This window comes from Salvia hispanica, chromosome 6, assembly GCF_023119035.1.
Source record: "Salvia hispanica cultivar TCC Black 2014 chromosome 6, UniMelb_Shisp_WGS_1.0, whole genome shotgun sequence".
Classification (NCBI taxonomy): Eukaryota; Viridiplantae; Streptophyta; class Magnoliopsida; order Lamiales; family Lamiaceae; genus Salvia; species Salvia hispanica.
The window spans coordinates 29,073,039-29,094,859 of record NC_062970.1 but is presented as its reverse complement, the minus strand read 5'-3'; positions in this window follow the sequence as shown (position 1 = coordinate 29,094,859).

Sequence of the window (21,821 nt, the reverse complement as noted above, 5' to 3'; positions counted from 1 at the left end):
AAATAAAATATAATTCAAATTTTAATTTATGTAAATTAAAGCAAAATAGAAATATATTTTACAAAAATAAAATAATTAATATAAGAATTTAATTTTAATTATATTAGAATTAGAAATCCAAAAAGCTCCAAAAAAGAGCCCAATAAAAGAAAACATGCCTGCCCAAAAAATATAAGAACACACAACAGCCCAAATAAATAATACTCATGGGTCAAACATTATACATACAAATGGCCCAAAACATTAGTCCATTTAAACAATTAAAATAATTACACTTTGTAGCTGCTTAAATTAATGAGAGTTTACAACTAATGAAATTAATCGTATTTAGCATTTCTAGTGTTATCATCCGTGCTATGCACGGGACATAATATTTTTAAATAATAAAGATAAATTTTAAGATTCAAATAATGGAGATAAATTCTAAAAGTAGATTAAAAACATACTCCCTCCGTCCCAAGGTATTAGACCAACTTTCCTTTTTGGGATGTCCCAACATATTAGACTCATTTCCTTTTTTAGCAAAAAGCATCTATCTTATTTTATTCTCCACCTACTTTTTTTCTCTCTTCTCTCCTCTACTTTTTCCCTCTCTCATACTTTACTCTCTCCACTTTAACTATTTAAATATCAATTCCTTAAAACATATGCCCAAAAGAAGTGAGTCTAATACTCCGGGACGGAGGGAGTAAGATTTTAAATAATGAAAGATAAATTCTAAGATTCAAAGATAAACCATGTTTTAGTGTTAATTATATTATACTTCTTAATTAATTATATTAGTTCCCTATAAATCTGACTTAATACTGAAAAATTTAGTATTATCTTTTTTTTCAATTTAGTAAATTTCTATTGTAATAATTCCAGAATTATTTCAACATTATAGCAGTGACCAAATTAAATTTATTTTAGGTACAAATAGATTAAAAAAAAAAATATTCGATAACAACATTGGAATCATTGAAGACTTCTTTAATTGTTGTGTAATCAGTCACAACTTTAGCTTTGGAAGAAATGAAAAAATAGATTATTGTAATAAAATAGCTATGGAAGGCTAACAGAAATAGGCTGCAAACCTACAGAGTTTTATTGGTCCACACAAAACTAAACAAACATAAGATTTACATTAAACAAACAGACTTTTACAATAAGATAATAAAAATTAAGCCAAGGTGCTGCCCAAATGTGGGCCCAGTGGCACTCTTGTAAATTTTTCAAACAAGTCTCCCTATATGAGTATAGATATAGATTGTGTTTGCTCACATAAATCAGTTTTAATAGCTTCAGTTTAATTAGCACTCTCCTCATCTCACTCAAAATATCCACATTCTTAAATAGCACAATTTAGGAAAAGTTGATAAGTAAACAATTTCTGCATTTTTAGTTTATCTTTTTGGTTCCAGTTTGGAGATATTTGATGGGGTATGCTATCGACATTGTAGAATGAAATCAGTTGTATCTATTTTTTTTTAAAAATTTTGCTATGAAATTGTTGATTGAGTTATAACAATGGAAGGAATCAATTTAGGTCCGATCCTCAATTAATATTTCATTGTTTTGGCTGATCCTTTAGAGAAGAAATGACATATATGAATTTGGTTTTTAGTAATAACACGAAATAATTACATTTTTGGTTTAGAGGTATAGGATTAGGTCTGCTTCAGGTGGAATTCATTGTGTCAACTCTATTAATGCATAAGCTAAATAACTCGAGAAAAAGCCTCTATTAGTGCATCATCCCTTTTTTTTCATTTTGGTCTGTAAAAGAAGTAAATTGAAAAACTAAAAATATTAACTTAACGAACATCATTTGATTTAATGTATAGTACTCCCTATGTGACATCCCTATCCCGAAATATGCATTAATTTCATATTTGCATAATTAATTGTTATTATGTACTAATATATATGCGTTTCCATTAGCATTATAGATATATTATACTATAGGTTCATGATCAATTGAGATTTTTTAGGGTAATTGAGAAATGAGATGCAATATCAGCCACTCATTTTTATTAAATGAGGGGCCCAGAATTTGCCACATGGAAAATATTTTCAGATTAATTAAATACGAAAGGGCAGAATGGTAATTTCGACTGCTTTCTTCAGCGTTTGGCGTCAATGTTCTTCAGCGTTTGGCGATTTCTGTGAGATCTCAGCATTCACGCGATTTTCTCGATTCAAATCAAAATCTCTCCTATTTCTTCTAAGTTTTAGGTTTTTGTGATGTATTTATGAAGGAATCTCATTTGTTTATTATTGTTAACATCGTTGATTCTGAAAATTGATAAATTTTTAAAAAAAAGTCTAGTAATTCGACGAAGTTTGGTTGAATCTGAAGTTTTTATGTTGATTTTATCGACTTTAATTCTGTTTTTATGCTTTATTTGTTGATGCCCAGTCAAATTTGTTCCTAATCAAATTTTTTTGCCTTTTCATCTTAAGCTTCGAGGTCAGTTCATAATCAAAGCCTAAGGTGTTATCTGATGGATTCTTCATCATATTCAGAGTCGACGTTGACGAATGTTGAAGGTATTTTGGTTTGATTTTCATTAACATGACTTTTTTTGTACTTTGTTGGTGAATTATACTCTGTTGACATAAATGTAGATTTGTTGACATTCTATTAATATCATGTATACTCTCTGCTACTATGATGTTCATTTCTTGTTTACTTAAATGCAAATCTGTTGATATTTGAATTGATGTTCTGTTGACATAAATGCAAATATGTTGACATGTTGTATGTTACCTGTTAAATATTCTATTTAGCTATGCTCTTTGTTGACATTTTGTTGACATACAAAATAATCAAAAGCCTCTGCTGGGTGGAGGAAGGGGTTTTGGATATGTTTGAGAGTCCATGGTACGGTGTGTGAGATGTTGGTGCTGGTGTTTTGGTGCTGCATATTTTGAGATGTTGTTTTGAGATTTTGGAAATTCTTTATGCTGTCAGTTAAGATATATGGTTGACATATTTGGATGTTAGTTTATATCATGCTGTGTTGACACTATACTAGTTGATATGTTGTCATTTAAGATATGTTAGTTGACATTATGCTAGTTGATATGCTGTTGCATATTTTGAGATATAGTGTTGAGATTTTGATCCTGGATTTTGGAAACTCTGTATGTTGTCAGTTAAGATATGCTAGTTGACATTATTTGTTTCAGCTTGTTGTCATATTTTCCCATTATGTTGTAGGATCTGTTATTCCAATTTGCAATGCTAAGTTGAGGCCTTATGAAGGTCAAACATTTTCTTCACTTGAGGAGGGAATTTTCTTTATGAAAAGTATGCTCAGGAGGCTTGTTTTGATTGTCGAAGATTTGGAAATAGGTCTAGTGGTGGTGTTGTTGTTTTTCAGTATGTTGTTTGCAACAGATAAGGTTTTCATACAGTTGATCCGTTGGATGTCGCTAGAAGTGTATCTGAGGAAGGGTATGTGTCAGATGATGATGAAGTTTCTTCAAAGAAGAAACACAAACGTGGTCCAAAAAAGGTGTGGTATCGAGCGAGGATCAGTTTCAGGTTTTATTCTGATTTTGGTGTTAACTATTATGTTGTGCATCAATTCATTGAGGGACGCAATCATGCTATGGTTGACAAAGGTCATAAGCGATTTATGAAAGGAAATTGCAGTATGAATGATGTTCATCACAAGTTTGTTGAAGATTGCACCAAATATAACATTGGCCTTACTTCAACTTTCAACTTATTAAAGGAGTTTTTTGGTGGATAGGATGTTTAGAGTAGTTCGAGAGTTAATTTCTGAGGCTGATAAGAGTTGTCGGATGATTATCATGTCCACTTTGGAGAACATCGAGGTCTTTAAAGTTTCTGATGCTAGAAAGAAGACTTTCACAGTTACACATGATATAGAGACTGAGTCATATGAGTGTGAGTGTAAACTATTTGCAAGTTGTGGTTATCTATGCAGCCACCTTTTCTTCGTCCTCAAAAACAAAGATGTTAACAATATTCCAGAGAAATATGTTGGTAATGAAGGGGTTGGCAGCGGAAGTGCTCACATAAATCAATTACATAATAATCCTGATCTATTTAGCAGATTATTTAGATAAATTCTATTCACGTAATTATCACATGTATCATGCTTTAAATTAATTAAAACCTAAAACATGCTTTTCTACGGTTTAGCTATTTTACCTTGATGATTCTCCAAAGAATCGAAGATAGCTAGCGCCTTCTCCACGTGAAGATCTTTAGTACTAAACCACGGATCTTCTGTCTGGTTCCCGGACTGTAAACTGATATCAGGGTGAGCTGATCTCACCAGTATACTAGGACTTAAATAAAGAAGACGGAAAATATATCCCTCGAAGGAGAGAAAATCGCCCCTTATCTATGTAGAGAGGGGGTCGAAATTTTTGGAAGAAAATAATGTGTATTTTATGTCTCCTTTATTCTCCTATTTATAATAAGTCACATATTGGGCCCAGACAGGGATCTATGGAAGGTTTTGGATATGATCTCCTCCAATTAGATTTTTACTAATTAAATTAAACTCAATTTAATATAAGCTTATAATTGGAATATTACGAGCAGCCACTACAGAAGTAATATTGCCCTCCTCATCCAAATCCGAAATTATAAGTACTCCGGGTTTCCATTACTTGATATTTATTTCCCGCGCTTAAGATAGAAACATCCATTAATTAATTATTGTCTGCTATAGACTTAATTAATTAATATCTTATTTATTCCAAGAGTGGATTCAACAAGAAAAACTTATTTATTATTCATAGAGTAATCAAACTCCAACTAGCTAGGTTCCGAATAATAAAACCTTATTTCAAGCTCCTCTTGAGGATGTTATCAAATGAGACTCACCTCGTGCACGATTCAACATAATAGCAATCCTAGCACCGCTAGATATTAATCACCACTACCCAATATACCAGGCTTATTGGGTTGCGAAAAACCCGCACCATTTGGTAAGTCAAAGTAGTGCATAATCAATATCGTATGCTCAATGCTAACGTACATTGATTAAGAAACAATAATTTACGAGACCTCATCTTTCAGTAGATAGCATAAAGACATGTCTCACTGTTAGATCCAATTCAGTGCTATACCACACCAACGTCATCTTATTTCAGTAAGGCTTAGAAATAATCGGACTGACATTGCAAACTTTCACGATAGGTAGTCTAAGCCTATCTAGGTTGTGAAATTCTTCTTTTTCTTTGTTCAGAACTGATCATGTTACCTTAAAGTGAACGACGCCCACAACCGGTCTACTAAAACAAAGACTTAGACTTTGTTAAGTTACTTATACATTTAAACATGTAATAAACATCCATTAAATGTAAAACATAACAACATTATGACAAAAATAATCTTTTTATTCCTTTGGAAAATAAAATAAGAGTTTTAACAGTATTCAATCACTCGAAAGGTGATTTCTAGTATACAAACTCTAACAGGTACCGGTGGCTGAAAAGTGAATTACTAAAGGCAGTTCATGGTCTCACGAGTGATGAAAGTGCGTCTGACAAAGGTATATGAACTATTTTCAACAGATATTTTAGTTTATTTTGGCATATGTTGTATAAGCTGTTGACATATCTTATATAGGTTGTTGACATAAACTATATAGGCTGTTGACATGTTACATATTTATTGTTCATACAACTTATATAGGCTATTGACATGTTATATGTTTTGCAGGTTTTAACAAAGATGACAAAGTACAGATTGGTAACAGGTGTCATGGACGTTACTTTGGTCTCTATCAACGTGCTTTTAGGAATAAAGATCATCTGATTGCTTTGGATAATTTGCTTGCGGGTATTGGTCCTCAAATTTTTACTGATGAAACTATTGGATCGTCGTCAATTGATAAAAATGATTCAATCATGAACATATACGGTGTTGTTGTACCTGAAGAAATATTTGCACATGCTCCAGATGTGGTTAGTACAAAGGGAGGTGCAAGTGACAAGAAAAGCAGAATTAAGTCGGGCATAGAGAAAGCAATTGAAAAAGCAAGTAAACCTCATAGGGGTTGTGGAAAGTGTCATAAAGTGATTGATCATAATGCCAGAAGTTGTGGCAAAAAGAAGATATGATTGTTCTTTTTTATAATCAGAGTTGTTTTTTAGTTGCTGACATACACTACAAGTTATTGACATATTCTTATTACTTGTTGATATTTGATTTTGCTCTCTATTGACATGTATTGACAAGCTGTTGACATTTCGCTATAAGTTGTTGACATTTTGATATGAATGCTATTGACTTGTATTATATGATCATGATGCCAGAATTTCTGTCAAATAAAAAAATTAAGATAAAATAGTTGTTATTTTTTAATTACAAGAATTGTTTTTGAGTTGTTGACATTATATACAAGTGGATGACAAACTGTTGACATTTGATATACAAGTTGTTGACATTTTTGCTATAAGTTGTTGATATTTGATATGCATGCCATTAACATGTATTGTATGATCATGATACAAGAACTTGTTTCAAATAATAAAATTAAGACAAAATCCACATTCTGATAAGTTCAAAAGTCAGAAACCTTAATTGTAGTTGTTTTGAAATCCATCCAAAAAAAAGTTAACATCAAACATTAAATCCACAATTTGTTTCACTTCTTGTTTCTACGAGTAAACCACTTGTTGTACTTGTTGTTTAGGTCAAGCAAACTATCCTTGATTTCTTCAATCCATGCATCAGCTAGTTGTAACATTGGCAACCTCTGGTTGTTGTAACTTGATGCTATCAAGTTGTAGCAATACCTTCCACGGAGTACCTGGAGAATCTTTATGCTGCGTGGAAAGAAGCCAATAATCCATTCACTGCCCTTTTTACCAACATAAGTTTCAAGTGTCTCATCAAATAGACACCATAGTCCTTTTTGTTGGAGTTTGTGGCCCACTCCAAAGGCAGAACATTGATTGTAGACTTGTTAATATTTTCTAAAATATCTACCAAGTTCTTCTTTAAGGTTAGTTACAATTAAAAATCATGTCAGCTACATATACTAGTCATGTCAACAACTAATATAATTATGTCAACTATGGTACATATCGTGTCAACTGCACATACAAGTCATGTCAACTACGGTACATATCGTGTCAACTACACATACAAGTCATGTCAACTACGGTACATAATATGTCAACTAAACATACAAGCGATGTCAACAACAATTATAAGTCATGTCAACTACATTTTCAAACCATGTCAACTACACGTACAAAGCCATGTCAACAACAATTATAAGTCATGTCAACTACACTTTCAAACCATGTCAACTACACGTACAAAGCCATGTCAACAGCAATTACAAGTCATGTCAACTACACTTTCAAACCATGTCAACAACAATTATAAGTCATGTCAACTACACATACAAGCCATGTCAACAACAATTATATAAGTCATGTCAGCTACACTTTCAAACCATGTCAATTACACGTACAAGCCATGTCAACAATAATTATAAGCCATGTCAACTACACTTTCAAATCATTGATGTATGTTCTTCAACTAAACATACTAGTCATGTCAACAACAATTATTAGCCATCATCAAATTTTTGTACTCAATCATATAGTAGTTGTGAGCCTCTGTTTTTATAAGAACAATTGCAGGGAACCAAGAACCATAAAAACCATTTCCACAATCATGGCTTCAACATGGTCTCCTGAGTTAAAGACATGTCCAATCATTGCTTTCACTTCAGGTGACAACTGCTGTGTTAAAAGGCAAGAACATCCAGAGATAAGTCAACATCGCAAATATCAATACGGCATGCTGCCGGCGACGCTGGACGGCGAACTCGCCATTCCGGCGAGCGTATCGCCGGTGAATCTTCGTCGAGTTGATTCGTGCTAACCTCGAACAACGAGATATTGATGAAAGATTATTTTAATGATTATTTAATTCCCAAATTAAAAAAATAATATTATTTAATGTAATAAAATATTTTGGGGAGATTTTCCTAAATTTTAGGAATATTTTGATTATTTTCTATATCTATGGAATATTTTATATCCAAGATGATATAGATAAGAATAATTTAATAGTTTCCTAAATATTATATATATCTAGAATCCTAAATAGGATAGATATGTAAGATTACATTAAATAATATAATTATTTTCATCCTAATCTTGAACAAGGATAATATATGAATTTAATTTTTCATGTCTAATTAAGATTTAAATAATGTACTTTATTTTAGATATATCTTATAGTATGACATGAATAAGAATTAAATTCTAGATTAATTAATTCCTAAACTAAGATACTAAAGATAATAAAAGATTTAATTATCTAGTCAATTAAATACCAACAGAATTTAATTAGTCTTAATCTTCCTTAAGGCTAAAGGATAATTAATGAAAAACCATAACCCAAATATCTAAGCGATAATTATGAACTTAAAGTTTATATATGGTCTCCATCGGTTGGACTGCCAAATTTTGTGAAGCTAGTTTCTAATATTATCGCCACCCACTTTGTGGGGACAATAATCCTACGAAACAGTAAGTTCATAAGGGCGGACTTCTCACACAATAAATAGAATGAACTAGAAAGTGGTTCCCAATATTATCGCCACCCACCTTGTGGGGACGATAATCCTAAGGAACTACGAGTTTCAGGGTTCAATCAGAATTTATGAGATAGCTTGATTTTGTTATCAACACATGAACATTGTCATGGGAGTGTGTTGTAGAAATAAAATTCTGTAATGCTAAATCTGATGGTCGTGCTTAGGCAACATTAGGCGGCCATGCCATTTTGTGGTCTCTGGACTATTCGTCGGTGTTGTGACCAGTAAAATTGTCAAAATTTTAATGCGTATAAACCTCCTTTGGAGGGTACAATTTATTAATTTTGCTGTTGTAAGATTTTGAAAAGTTTTATGGTTAATCTACTCAATTTCCTTACATAAGTTTATGACAAATAGTAAATTTTTCTGTTTGCAGTGCAATAAAATCCGTCAAGATGTCTTTTAATCCTCTTTCTGCAATTCTCAAAGAAAACAAACTCGAGGGCCAAAATTACATAGAATGGAAACAAAATTTGGATATCGTTCTCACAGCAGAAGAGTACAAGTTTGTGCTCACTACTCCACAGCCTCCAGTTCCCGCTGCTAACGCATCGGTGGGAGTTCAGAATGCGCATAAACGGTGGCATAAGGCGAATGAGATGGCTAAGTGCTATATGTTGGCATCTATGTCTTCAGTACTCAAGCATCAAGCATTCTGCCATGGCGACTGCCGCCGAGATTATGCAAAATCTTGCAAATCTTTTTGGTACTCAGAATCGAACGGCTAAGTCTCAAGCCTTTCGGAGTATCATGACGAAGACTATGAAGGAAGGCACATCTGTGAGGCAACATGTCCTCGAGATGATGAGCCACCTCAACCAGATTGAGGTTTTGGGAGGGACGATCGATCCCGAGTCCCAGATTACTATAATCCTTCAGAGTCTTCCCCCTAGCTTCCAGCAGTTCAAGCTCAATTTCGAGATGAACAAGCGGGATTACACTTTGGCTGAGCTGCTGACTGAACTTCAGTCGGCGGAGGACCTTATGGTTCAAGCTAAGGTAGCTATGCTGAGTTTGGCACCTAATTCCTCTGGCTCTAAGCCTCGCGCAGGAAAGAAAAAGGCACCGAACCCAGTGGCAGCTAAGAATGCTAAGGGAAAGAAGAAGAAGAAGGCCGATAAGAAGCCTACTGGAAAATGCTTCAAGTGTGGAGAGAAAGGTCATTGGAAGCCAGACTGTCCTAAAAAGGGCAAGGCTACAGGTATGCACCATGCTCTAGTAGTCGAGTCATGTTTGGCTTCGACATCTACTCATACGTGGGTTATTGATACTGGAGCAACTGATCATATATGTTTTGATCCTGACTTAATGCAGGTGACAAGATGGTTACATGATCGTGAGATCGAAGTCCAGCTGGGCGACGCTACTAAAGTGGCGGCCGTTGCAGTGGGAGACGTTTATTTGCGTTTTTCTAGTGATAGATTTTTTATTTTGAAGAATGTTTTGTTGATACCTTCTTTTAGAAGAAATTTAATTTCAGTTTCTAAATTGTCTTTTGATGGATATTCGATTTCTTTTAATGACAATTGCGTTATTAAGAAAGATGGTTCTTATATCTGTCGTGGTATCATGGAAAACAATCTGTACACAATCACTTCTACACAGTTTAATCAACGTAAATCAGAACTCAATGCTACATCGAAAGTTTCTAAGAAAAGAAAAGAACCTTCAATTTCAATGAACGAAACGTACTTATGGCACCTTAGACTTGGTCATGCCAACGAGAGAAGGATTCATGCGATGGTTGATCAAGATCTTATTAAAGGTCTTGAGAAGGAACCGTTTTCAAAGTGTGAATCCTGTTTGGAAGGCAAGATGACCAAGAGACCTTTTAGGTCAAAGGGTAATAGGGCCAAGGAAGTACTTGAGCTCGTTCATACTGATGTGTGTGGACCAATGTCAACCGAGGCAAGGGGCGGTTTTCGATATTTCATCACCTTTATTGATGACTTCTCGAAAATTGGATACGTCTATTTGATGCGCTACAAGTCTGAAACTTTTGACAAGTTCAAGGAGTTTAAGGCTAAAGTAGAGACGCGTCATGGTAAGAGTATCAAATGCTTGCGATCTGATCGCGGAGGCGAGTACCTAAGTGCCGAGTTGGACTACTTATCAGCGTCGGAAATTCAATCCCAATTGACTGCGCCGGGTACACCCCCGCAGAATGGCATAGCTGAAAGAAGGAATAGGACTTTGTTAAACATGGTCCGATCGATGATGAGTTATGCACGGTTACCAATTTCATTTTGGGGGCATGCCTTGCTATCAGCAAGCTATATATTAGACAACTTACCTTCTAAATCAGTTCCTACTACTCCATATGAGTTGTGGACTGGGCGAAAGCCCAATCTGGAACATCTCAGAGTGTGGGGGTGTCCGGCTCATGTATTGGAAAAGGATCCAACTAAGCTGGAACCTAGGACGGAGGTATGTGTGTTTATAGGTTACCCTAAAGGATCGAAAGCTTATGAATTCTATAGTTTCCGAGATAAGAAAGTCATTGTGAGCACACATGCCACATTCTTAGAGGAAGACTTTGTAATGAATCATAAGTCCAGCAGTGAGATAGCTCTAGAAGAGCTAACTTCAGTCACAAGTTCCATTAACCAAGAACAATTACCTAGTGTAACAACAATTCCAGAAACTTCAACTACTACTCCAAATATTGTAGTGTCGCGTCGCAGTGGGAGGGTCTCTCATGAGCCCGAAAGATACATTGGTTTGGGTGAGTGCATGGATCACTCCTCGGGCAGCAATGTACTTGAGCCCTGGAATCTTGCAGAGGCGCAGGCAGATGTCGATCATTGCAAATGAGTGAAAGCAATGGATTCGGAACTACAATCAATGGTAGACAAAGACGTCTATGATTTTTCTATCCTACCCGAAGGTTGTACTGCCATTGGGAGCAAGTGGATATACAAACGTAAACGTGGACCCGATGGACGAGTTAAAGTCTTTAAGGCAAGACTAGTGGCTAAGGGGTATACCCAAAGGGAAGACATCGATTAAGATGAGACCTTCTCCCCAGTAGCTATGCTCAAATCGATCCGTATTCTTTTGTCTATAGCAGCTTACATGGATTGGAAAGTATGGCAGATGGACGTTAAGACTGCGTTTTTAAACGGGAGTCTTGAGGAGACCATCTACATGAAACAACCCGAAGGCTATGTGGTAAAGGGAAAGGAACACATGGTTTGGATGCTTAAGAAGACCATTTATGGCCTCAAGCAAGCATCTAGATCATGGAACCAGTGTTTTGATCAAACTGTTCAAAAGTTTGGATTTGAAAAGTGCCCTAATGAAAGCTGCGTGTATAAGAAGGTTGAAAAATGAAATTTTGTGTTCTTAGTTTTATATGCGGATGACATTCTTCTAATTGGAAACAATAAAAAGATGTTGCCATCAGTACGAACTTGGTTGTCCAGCCAGTTCGAGATGAAAGATATGGGTGATGCGGGACACATTCTCGGTATCAAGGTTCTTCCCAACCGTGCAAAGAGAACGTTGTGCTTATCCCAAGAATCTTACATCGATACGGTACTTAGACGCATTAGCATGAAAGATGCCAAGAAAGGTTTCTTACCTTTTAGACATGGCATCCATCTATCTCAAGAGATTTGTCCAAAGACAGCATCTGAGATAGCAGAGATGAGAAGGATACCATATGCCTCGGCTGTTGGTAGTCTCATGTATGCTATGCTTTGTACTAGACCCGATATCTGCTTTTGCTGTTGGCATGGTAGCAAGATATCAATCAAATCCGGGCCAAGGACATTGGACTGCCGTAAAGAACATACTCAAGTACCTTAATCGGACTAAGGACTATGTTCTATTTTACAATGCAGCCGAGCTCTGTCCTTTAGGATATACAGATTAAGACTTTCAAGCTGATGTAGATTCGAGAAAATCAACTTCCGGATATGTGTTTACCTTAGGAGGTGGAGCCGTAATTTGGAAGAGTGTAAAGCAGAAATGCATTGCAGACTCTACCATGGAAGCCGAATATGTGGCTGCTTCGGAGGCTGCAAAAGAGGCTGTATGGCTTAAGAACTTCCTTCTGGACTTAGGTGTGGTTACGAATTTGCCCAAGAGCATCAACATTTATTGTGACAATTCTGGTGCTGTAGCAAATTCGAGGGAACCACGGGCTCATAAAGCGAGCAAGCACATAGAGAGAAAGTATCATATCATTCGAGATATAGTGCAGAGAGGAGACATACAAGTTGTCACGATTGAGTCAGAAAACAACCTGAAAGATCCTTTCACGAAGGCATTAGCGGTCAAGCCGTTTGAGAGCCATAATGAAGGCATTAGCGGTCAGTCCTAAACAAAGAAAAAGAAGAATTTCATAACCTAGATGGAATTAGACTATCCATCGTGAAAGGTTGCAATGTCAGTCCGCATATTTCTAAGCCTTACCGAAATAAGATGACATTAGTGTGGTAAAGCATTGAACGGATCTAACAGCAAGACTCGTCCTTGGGCTATCTACTGAAAGACGAGGTCTTGATATATATTTGTTTCTTAATCAATGTAGGTTAGCATTGAGCATACTCTATTGATTATGCGTTACTTTGACTTATCAAATGGTGCGGGTTTTTCGTAACCCAATAATCCCGATATATTGGGTAGTGGTGATTAATATCTAGCAGTGCTAGGATTGCTATTATATTGAATCGTGCACGAGGTGAGTCTCGTTTGATAATGTCCTCAAGAGGAGCGCGAAACAAGGTTTTATTATTCGGAACCTAGCTAGTTGGAGTTTGATCACTCTATGAATAATAAATAAGCGTTTCATGCTAAGTCCACTCTTGGAATTAATAAGAAATTAATCAATTAAGTCCATAGCAGACATTAATTAATTAATGGACATTTTTATCTTATAATGAAAGTTAAAATGGAAACCCGGATTACTTATAATTTTGAATTTGGATGGAGGAGAGTTCAATATTACTTCTGTTGTGGCTGCTCGTAATATTCCAATTAAAGCTTATATTAAATTGTGGGTTCAATTTAATTAGTAAAAAGTAAATTGGATGAGCCCATATCCAAAACTTTCCATAGATCCCTGTCTGGGCCCAAAAGGAGCTTAATATAAATAGGAGAATAAATGAGACAGAAAAATAACACAACACTTTATGTTTCTCTTAAAAATTTTGTCCCCCCCTAATAGGAGCTGGGCGTTTTTTCCTTCTCCTCCGTGGAGTAGAATTTCTGTCTTCTTTATTTAAGTTCTAGTATTCCGGTGAGAACAGCCCACACTGATATTGGAGTACAGTTCGGGAACCAGAGAGAAGATCCGTGATCTAGTATTCAAAGCGTCACGGGGTGAAGTCCCTAGCCATCATCAATTCTTTGGAGAATTAATTAGGTATTATTTATGCTCCGTAGAAAAGCATGTTTTAGGTTTCAATATTCTTAAAGCATGATTAATTCAAGTTATGAGCATGATACATGTGAAAATTACGCGAATAGATTTTGTCTAAATAATCTGCTAAATAGATCTAATTATTATGTGATTTATTTGTTCGATTAATAATTATTATATTATGATAATCCGGCGCACGCTTCCGCTGCCAGTCCCTTTAGAGGGATCCAAAGGGAGAACCCACCTCTTGTTGACCCACTCGCGGTGAGGCCTCAACTGCGAGGGGGTGAAGGAAAGACGCTCCTTTGTCCTGTACAATAACACCTGATATTCATCCGCTTCCTCCAATGTCTGGGTGATCTCCCCCTCAGCAGTAGAGACATGACTTAATCTGTCAGCATGGCCTAATTTGGTCAAACCAAAATCCGAGAGCTTAGCATTCCACTGCTCATCCAAAAGAATGTTTAAAGACTTGAAATCTCTGAATATAATCTACACGAAAAGCCATATCTTTATATAAAGTTACGCTTAAGGTACGTTGAGGCGAATTTCGACAGAGATAAAGTAGTTATCCCTGAATTTCCATGCCTCATGAACATGAAGATATGCTAGTCCTTTTGCAGCATCCTGTGCCACTTTTAGCCTAGTAGCCCACGACAGAGATACATTTGGTCATGTTCATGTAATTAAGGAAAGTTAATAAATTGTTATAATCATTTTTTGTGATGCAAAGTTGGTCTGTGACTACATTACTTGCCCATACGAATAGCAACTTGTTTCTGTTTGCACTCCCACCAGTAATATTGGTTAAAACACCTTATATGTTATGCCTGAGCAATCATGCATTCAAAATCGTAAAACATTTTTCATAAATAACTAAACATGAATGGAAAATAAAAAAATAAATGAAGATCAGAATTACTCTCTTGCAGAAGACCACAGAACAACCTCAAATCCTTCAAAGCAGAACTTGAGAAAATCAGTGCAAAATGGCCTCTTAAAAACTGTGACATGAAAATACAAAATCAAGAAAAAAAAAGAGAATATCATAGAAAATACTAAAAGTGAGTAATAATACCGAGAAATTTGCCATAAACGACATTGGGGCGAAGGCCTCGAACAGTGGCCTTGTCCTTAAGGTGAACTCTGCTAACAAGGAGGTCATTCCTCTTTACGTGAGTCTGTTCTTTATTCTCATTGTTCATCTCTTCATCTTCATTGTTTATTCGTATTTCCTCTATACTTTTCTATTGTTTTTACAATTTTTTAAATTGGTCTACACTGCTAATGTCAATATCACTCCTAGTTTGCTTTGATATTTTTCTTTTCTCTGGTTTATAATCAAACATAATAAATCAATATCAATTATGCACAATATTAAGTCAATAACAAGTATACCCTGTCAACAGCAAGTATACAAACAACAATCGCAATCATACAATAACAAGTATACCCTGTTATTGTCCTGTTTAAAACAAGCACAATTATCTTATTACTATTATATCAATTGTTATAGTTTATAATGTCAACAACAATCCAAACAAGCATACACTATGTCAACAGTATACAATATCATCTCAATGACAAGTATATGTTGTTTATAGAAAACACAAGTCTATTATCAGAACTATGTCAATAGCTATTATATGAAATGTCAATAATCTTAAAAATTTAAACAAATCCTTAACTGGAAGCAGATGCATGTTCTCTTCCGTTTTTTCCAGCAACATTGTTCTTTCCATCTCTTCTGATTCTACCATCGCTAATCAACAAAAAAAATCAGCAAAAATCGAATTCATAAGAAAACAAATCCAGATCTGTTTTAATACACTAAAATCGAAGCAATACACTAAGATCTGTTTTAACCGCTGATAAGGCTAATTTCATGCATCGGTTATATAGTGAAAAACATTACATTTTGCTGGGTCTAACACGGTTTCTAAGCCAGGTGTGTGACAGAATCGCTAGATCCAGGAGATGCTGGAGGAAACAGTCTAGCGAAGGAATGAAGTAGAAATGAGCAGAATCTAAGGAAAAAGAAGGCTTGAAGAAGGGAGTCAATAGCTGAGGGCAACAAAGTCTATCTATACCTCGCTGGGCCCCACTTCAACGCCTATAAATAGAGGAGCATGCAACACACATGATATCACTCTTTTTCGCTCACTCTTAGCTCACACACAACACACACTTGAGAAATGGGAGTTCTAGGGTAGTTTCGGTTTCAAGGGGTAAATTCTTCAGAAAGTTTCAGTCGTAACACCGTCCACGTGAGGGCGAAGGTACAATCTCTTTATTTTTAGTTTGTTTTGCACTCTTTTCGTTCGAACTTCACTTTTGAAAGTCGATTGGGCTGTTGATGTTACTGATTATCTATGCACTTCTGTTAGTTATCGTATTATTTGTGTTATTTCAAGTTGATTTACGTTGAGCCTATTGTTGAGAGTTTTATTTCGGCAAGTTAAATGTTGATCTCTGTTTTTTTTTTGTTGCTTTGGTGCTCGATCTAAGAATTTGGTTGTAGATCTGCGGTGTTGTTGTTGATCGGAGGTTGTTGTTTGAATCTGAAGTTATGAAATGTTTCTTTTGGCTGGAGTTTGTGTCGGACGCTTGGATCCGGAGTGGATTTAGCGTTCGAGGTTGGATCTGAACAGGGGAAGTCGAGTTATGCATGGATTTTGAGTTTTCTGCTTGCTTTCTGTTTTACTTCGTCTAGCTTCCGTAGATCTGTTTAGTTCTTAATTGTTACTCATTAAAATTGTTTAAATCCAGTCTGCTCTGTTCCGATTTCGTTCATGCTGCTTTCTTCTGAGTTTTTTTTACGCAAATTGGTTGGAGAAGATGATGTCGCTGTTAGTTAGTACCTTAGTTAGTTGTTTTTTTTCAGCTTTTCGTCCGTATTCTGCTTTTTTTTTTCCAGTTATGGTCCCCACCGTCAGTTTGTTTCCCAGATCTAGGTAATTAGAGTAGTTTCTTAGACCTAGTGATTGTTCGGTTTAGTTTCCGTGCATGCTTTTGTTGTTCCGCCTAGATCTTGCTGTTAGCGTAGCAGTTTAAATCCCAAGTCAAGTTAAATTTCCTCAACCCAAAAATAATCCCCAAATCCTTGAGCACGATTATTACGTATCCATCTCTGTGGGATCGATCCCTACTTCTCTGTGCTAGGTTTTAGTAAAGTGGTTGAGAGTTTTTGAAGGAGTGCTCTGTGTGTCCGACGACCAGGATTTCCAACGACCAACGAGTTCCTAGACCGTGTGATCTAGCGGATTTGCTGGACCTAGGGAACCTGTTATTTTCTTTCTGTGCACACAGTGACCACCCACACACTAGTGTCGTCTAGCGTGAGCTTCAAATGGCGCCGTTGCTAGGGAAGGATGGCGTTTATTGTTATTGCGTTTAAGGATTTGGTGTAAATATTTTAATTTCTGTTATTCTCTTTCTCCTTGACAGTTTATGAACACAGGCTTCCATTCTGGAAGTTGGGCGAGCTTATCTGGGTCAGGGAGCGGCCAATACAAGTGGCGAGTCAAGGAATCTACGTCTACCATCACCACCAGATCAGGTTTAAGGACGAGGGACCCATTTCCGTTCGAATCAGAAAGTGAGAAGGAGTGGAACTCATCAGGAGAAGAGGACCCGAAGTCGTCCACCGAAACAGAGCAATCCGAGACTGAGGAAGAGGAGGACGTGAATATAGCACACATTGTGGACCCCGATCCGGAAATAGGTTCGCTCACCGCGCATCTAGACGGCGAGCCGGCCCATGCCATAGTCTCAAACCCGCGTAGGAGGTCTATTGATATCAAGGCAAATGTGCTCGGAGTTTTGCCCATATTCTCTGGACGAAGGAACGAATGTCCTTACGAATTCCTAAACGAGTTCAGTAAGTTGTGCAGCATTCAAAAGAGACCTAACGAGGCGACTGAGGAGGACTACCGTTTACGTGCAGTTCCGTTTGTCCTCAAAGGGGAAGCCAATACTTGGTTACTAAGGCTTCCACCAGACTCGATTAACACATGGAAAGATTTCAAGCTGGAATTCTTGGATTATTTTTTCCCTTCCAACAAGACGAATGCCTTGAAGAAAGAGATTCAGGAGTGCAAGCAGGAATATGATGAGTCTCTGAGTTCTTATTGGTCCCGGTTCAAGGGGTTGTTGGATGCTTGTCCGAACCACAGGATGATAGAAGCGAAGAAGGCCTATGATAACCCGCGAAGCATATTGAGGAGAGGGTCAGCCAATGCAGTAACGGAACAAGATGACAAGAAGGTAGAAGATCGATAAACTGGAGAAAGCATTGCTGAATGCAATTGAGAAATACAATCAGCATGCTCCAGTAGAAATTGAGAAACCCCCTGGTCCAGAGGAAAGACAACTTCAGCCGTATTACAGTCAGCCCTGTGAAGGGGAGTGCCAAGCTCAGGCAAATTCGATGGGAAGTTGGAATCCCGACGGATGTTGGAACCAAGGAAGACAGAGGGATGCTTCATGGAGGACTCACCCAAACTTTAGGTGGACTGACCATGATCAAGGCCAGCCACCCCCATTTCAGCTCACGAATTATGCACACCCTCCGGAGAGGCAGTCCAACTGGTTAGAGAAAAGTCAAGAGGGATAATTGCAACTGGGGTACAGGAATCAGGACCATACTAATTGGGGAAATAGGAATCAGAACAATCCAGGAAGCTCCTATGTGCCACCTCATCAGAGAAATAACCAGGGGAACTACCAGAATTCCCAATCGAATCATCAAGGGAATCAAGGGTCTGGTAACCAGTACAACAACCATCAGGGGAATCAAGGGTCTAGTAACCAGTACAACAATCATCAAGGGAACTATCGTCAGAACCAAGGTCAAGGACCAAATTCTAATCAATTCAACTCCAGGCCACAGAGGAGTTTGGATGACATGGTCCACGACCTAGTCAATTCACAACAATTCATGCAGAATAACCTGCACTCCAATAATGACATGGTGCACAAATTGCAAGACGCTCAGTCTGAACATAAAGCCGCCATGGACATGATGGCAAAGCAACTGTCCCAGATCGCAGTTTCCTTGAATGAAATGCGGGGAAATGAAGGGAAACTTCCTGCCACTGTCAAACCACCGGACCGAGCAAACATTAGTCAAATCACCTTGAGATCTGGGCGGGGTTATGAAGGACCGAGTTTGGAAATTGACGAGGAGGTACCTATGCAGGTTAGTGAAGGAAAGAAAAGTCAGATGAATCAAGGGGATAGCCCTAGACCCAGGGAAATCCTTGTTCAGGATGACCTCCAGAAGGGAGATTTAGGGGGATCCCTACCTCGACCAAGAGACCCATTCTTCCTAGACCCAGAACCTGAAGAAGTGAACAAGGAAGGAAACAAGGGAGTTGATGAAACCCAGGCTGGGACTTCCACAAATGCAGTAAAGCGAGCAAAGCCATTTCCATACCAGGGGAAGCAAAGAAAAAAAAGGATGATACGGAGGATCTCATGGAGATTTTTAGCAAGTTGGAAATCAACCTGCCATTTTTGCAAGCCCTAAAAATGCCTGCTTTCAGCAAGTTCATCAAGGAATTCATTGCAGGGAAGACCAAGCCAGACGGAAAGATTGTGATCGGGGAGAGTGTGTCTGCTGTGATACAAAAGAGAAGGATGCCCTCAAAATGCACCGACCCAGGTATGTTCACATTACCCATCTCTCTAGGGGACATCAAGGTCGAGCATGCTATGTGTGATCTAGGGGCGTCCATTAATGTTTTACCGCTTTCGATATATAAGAAATTGACTGGAGTAAGGATGGTTGCTACCAAGGTAGTGATCCAGTTAGCAGATAGAACTTGCATTTGTCCTGAAGGTGTGTTGGAAAATGTTATAGTCAAAGTGCATGATTTTCTATATCCTGCTGACTTTTATGTGATCAAGATGAATGATAATGAGTCTGCTGAGTCTAGTGGTGTACTTTTAGGGAGACCATTTTTGCGTACTGCTAAGACCATTATCGATGTCTTCGATGGAACAATTTGCTTGGATTATAATAGGGAAAAATATACTTTTAGCATAGATGAGGGGATGAAAAGGCCTTTAGATGTGGAGGAAATCTCTATGCTATTGATGTTATTAACCCCCTGGTCCAAGAATATCTTGAGACGGAATTGATACATGAACAAATTGACAACTCGGAGTTGAGCCATTCAATTGACAGAGAAGTTGTAGGATGGTGTGCAGTAATGAACACAATAGAATTGACAGATGAGGAGCTCACGGAGGCCATTATGGAGTTTTGCAGAAGTCCCTGAGTCAGCCAAATCTAAGGGATCGGCTCACGTGGCTAGTCTGGAGAATTCTCCTGGGTCTGGGAAGGAGGCATTACCAGAAATTGCAGACAATAATCCCTTGCCCCAGGAGACGAATGGAACAAAGAAGGAACTGAAGACACTTCCACCAGACCTCAAGTACGCTTACTTAGAGGAGAATGAGACATTCCCGGTGATAGTCAACAGTAACCTGACCAAGGAGCAAGAGAAGGGGTTGTTGGAAGTCATCAAAAGAAACAAGAAAGCAATAGGGTGGACTCTCTCGGATTTGGTAGGAATAATTCCGGATCTTTGTATGCACCACATTCGTCTGGAAGAAGGTGCGAAGGCTCATCGAGATGCACAACGGAAACTGAATCCGAACATGCGAGAGGAGGTCCTAAAGGAGGTATTAAAATTGCTTGCTCTAGGAATCATCTACTCCATTCCGGACAGCGAGTGGGTCAGTCCTGTCCATATGGTACCAAAAAAATCTGGAATACAGGTTGTTAAGAATGAAAAGAATGAGCTGGTGCCCACTAGACTAGTGACGGGGTGGAGGATGTGCATCGACTACAAGAAGCTGAACGAAGCCACGAAGAAGGATCATTTCCCCCTACCTTTCATTGATCAGATGCTAGAAAGACTGGCTGGCAAGCAGTACTTTTGTTTCCTTGATGGATACAGTGGCTATTTCCAAATCTACGTTAACCCAGAGGACCAAGGGAAAACCACGTTCACGTGCCCCTTTGGTACCTATGCATACCGAAGAATGCCGTTTGGATTGTGTAATGCACCGGGAACTTTCCAGCGGTGTATGATGAGCATTTTTTCGGATCTGCTGGAAGTATGCATTGAGATATTTATGGACGATTTCACCGTATACGGGAACTCATTTGATACTTGTTTGGCCAGCCTTGATCTAGTGTTACAGAGATGCCAAGAGAAGCATTTAGTATTGAATTTCAAGAAATGCCACTTCATGGTGACTGAAGGCATTGTCCTGGGTCACGTGGTTTCTGAGAGGGAGATACAAGTAGACAAAGCCAAGGTAGATGTGATATCAAAGTTAACGTACCCTACGAACCAAAAAGAGGTGAGAGGCTTCCTAGGTCATGCAGGGTTTTATAGGAGGTTTATCAAGGATTTCGCGAAAATCGCGCAACCACTCACTTGTTTCTTACACAATGATGTGGAATTCTTCTTTGACGAAGGATGCAAAAAGACATTTCAGTTGCTTAAGGACAGGTTAGTGTCAGCACCAATTATCAGGGCGCCAGACTGGAATCATCCTTTTGAGATAATGTGCAACGCGAGTGATTTTGCTGTGGGAGCTGTCCTAGGACAGAAAATTGATGGAAAAAGTTATGTGATCTTCTATGCTTCCAAGACGCTGAATCAGGCTCAGAAGAATTATGACACCACGGAGAAGGAAATGTTGGCTGTCGTATACTCGTTTGAAAAATTCCGACCCTACCTCCTTGGGTCGAGGGTTATAGTCTTCACGGATCACGCAGCAATAAAGTACTTGCTGGCTAAGAAGGAGTCTAAGCCAAGATTAATCTGTTGGGTGTTACT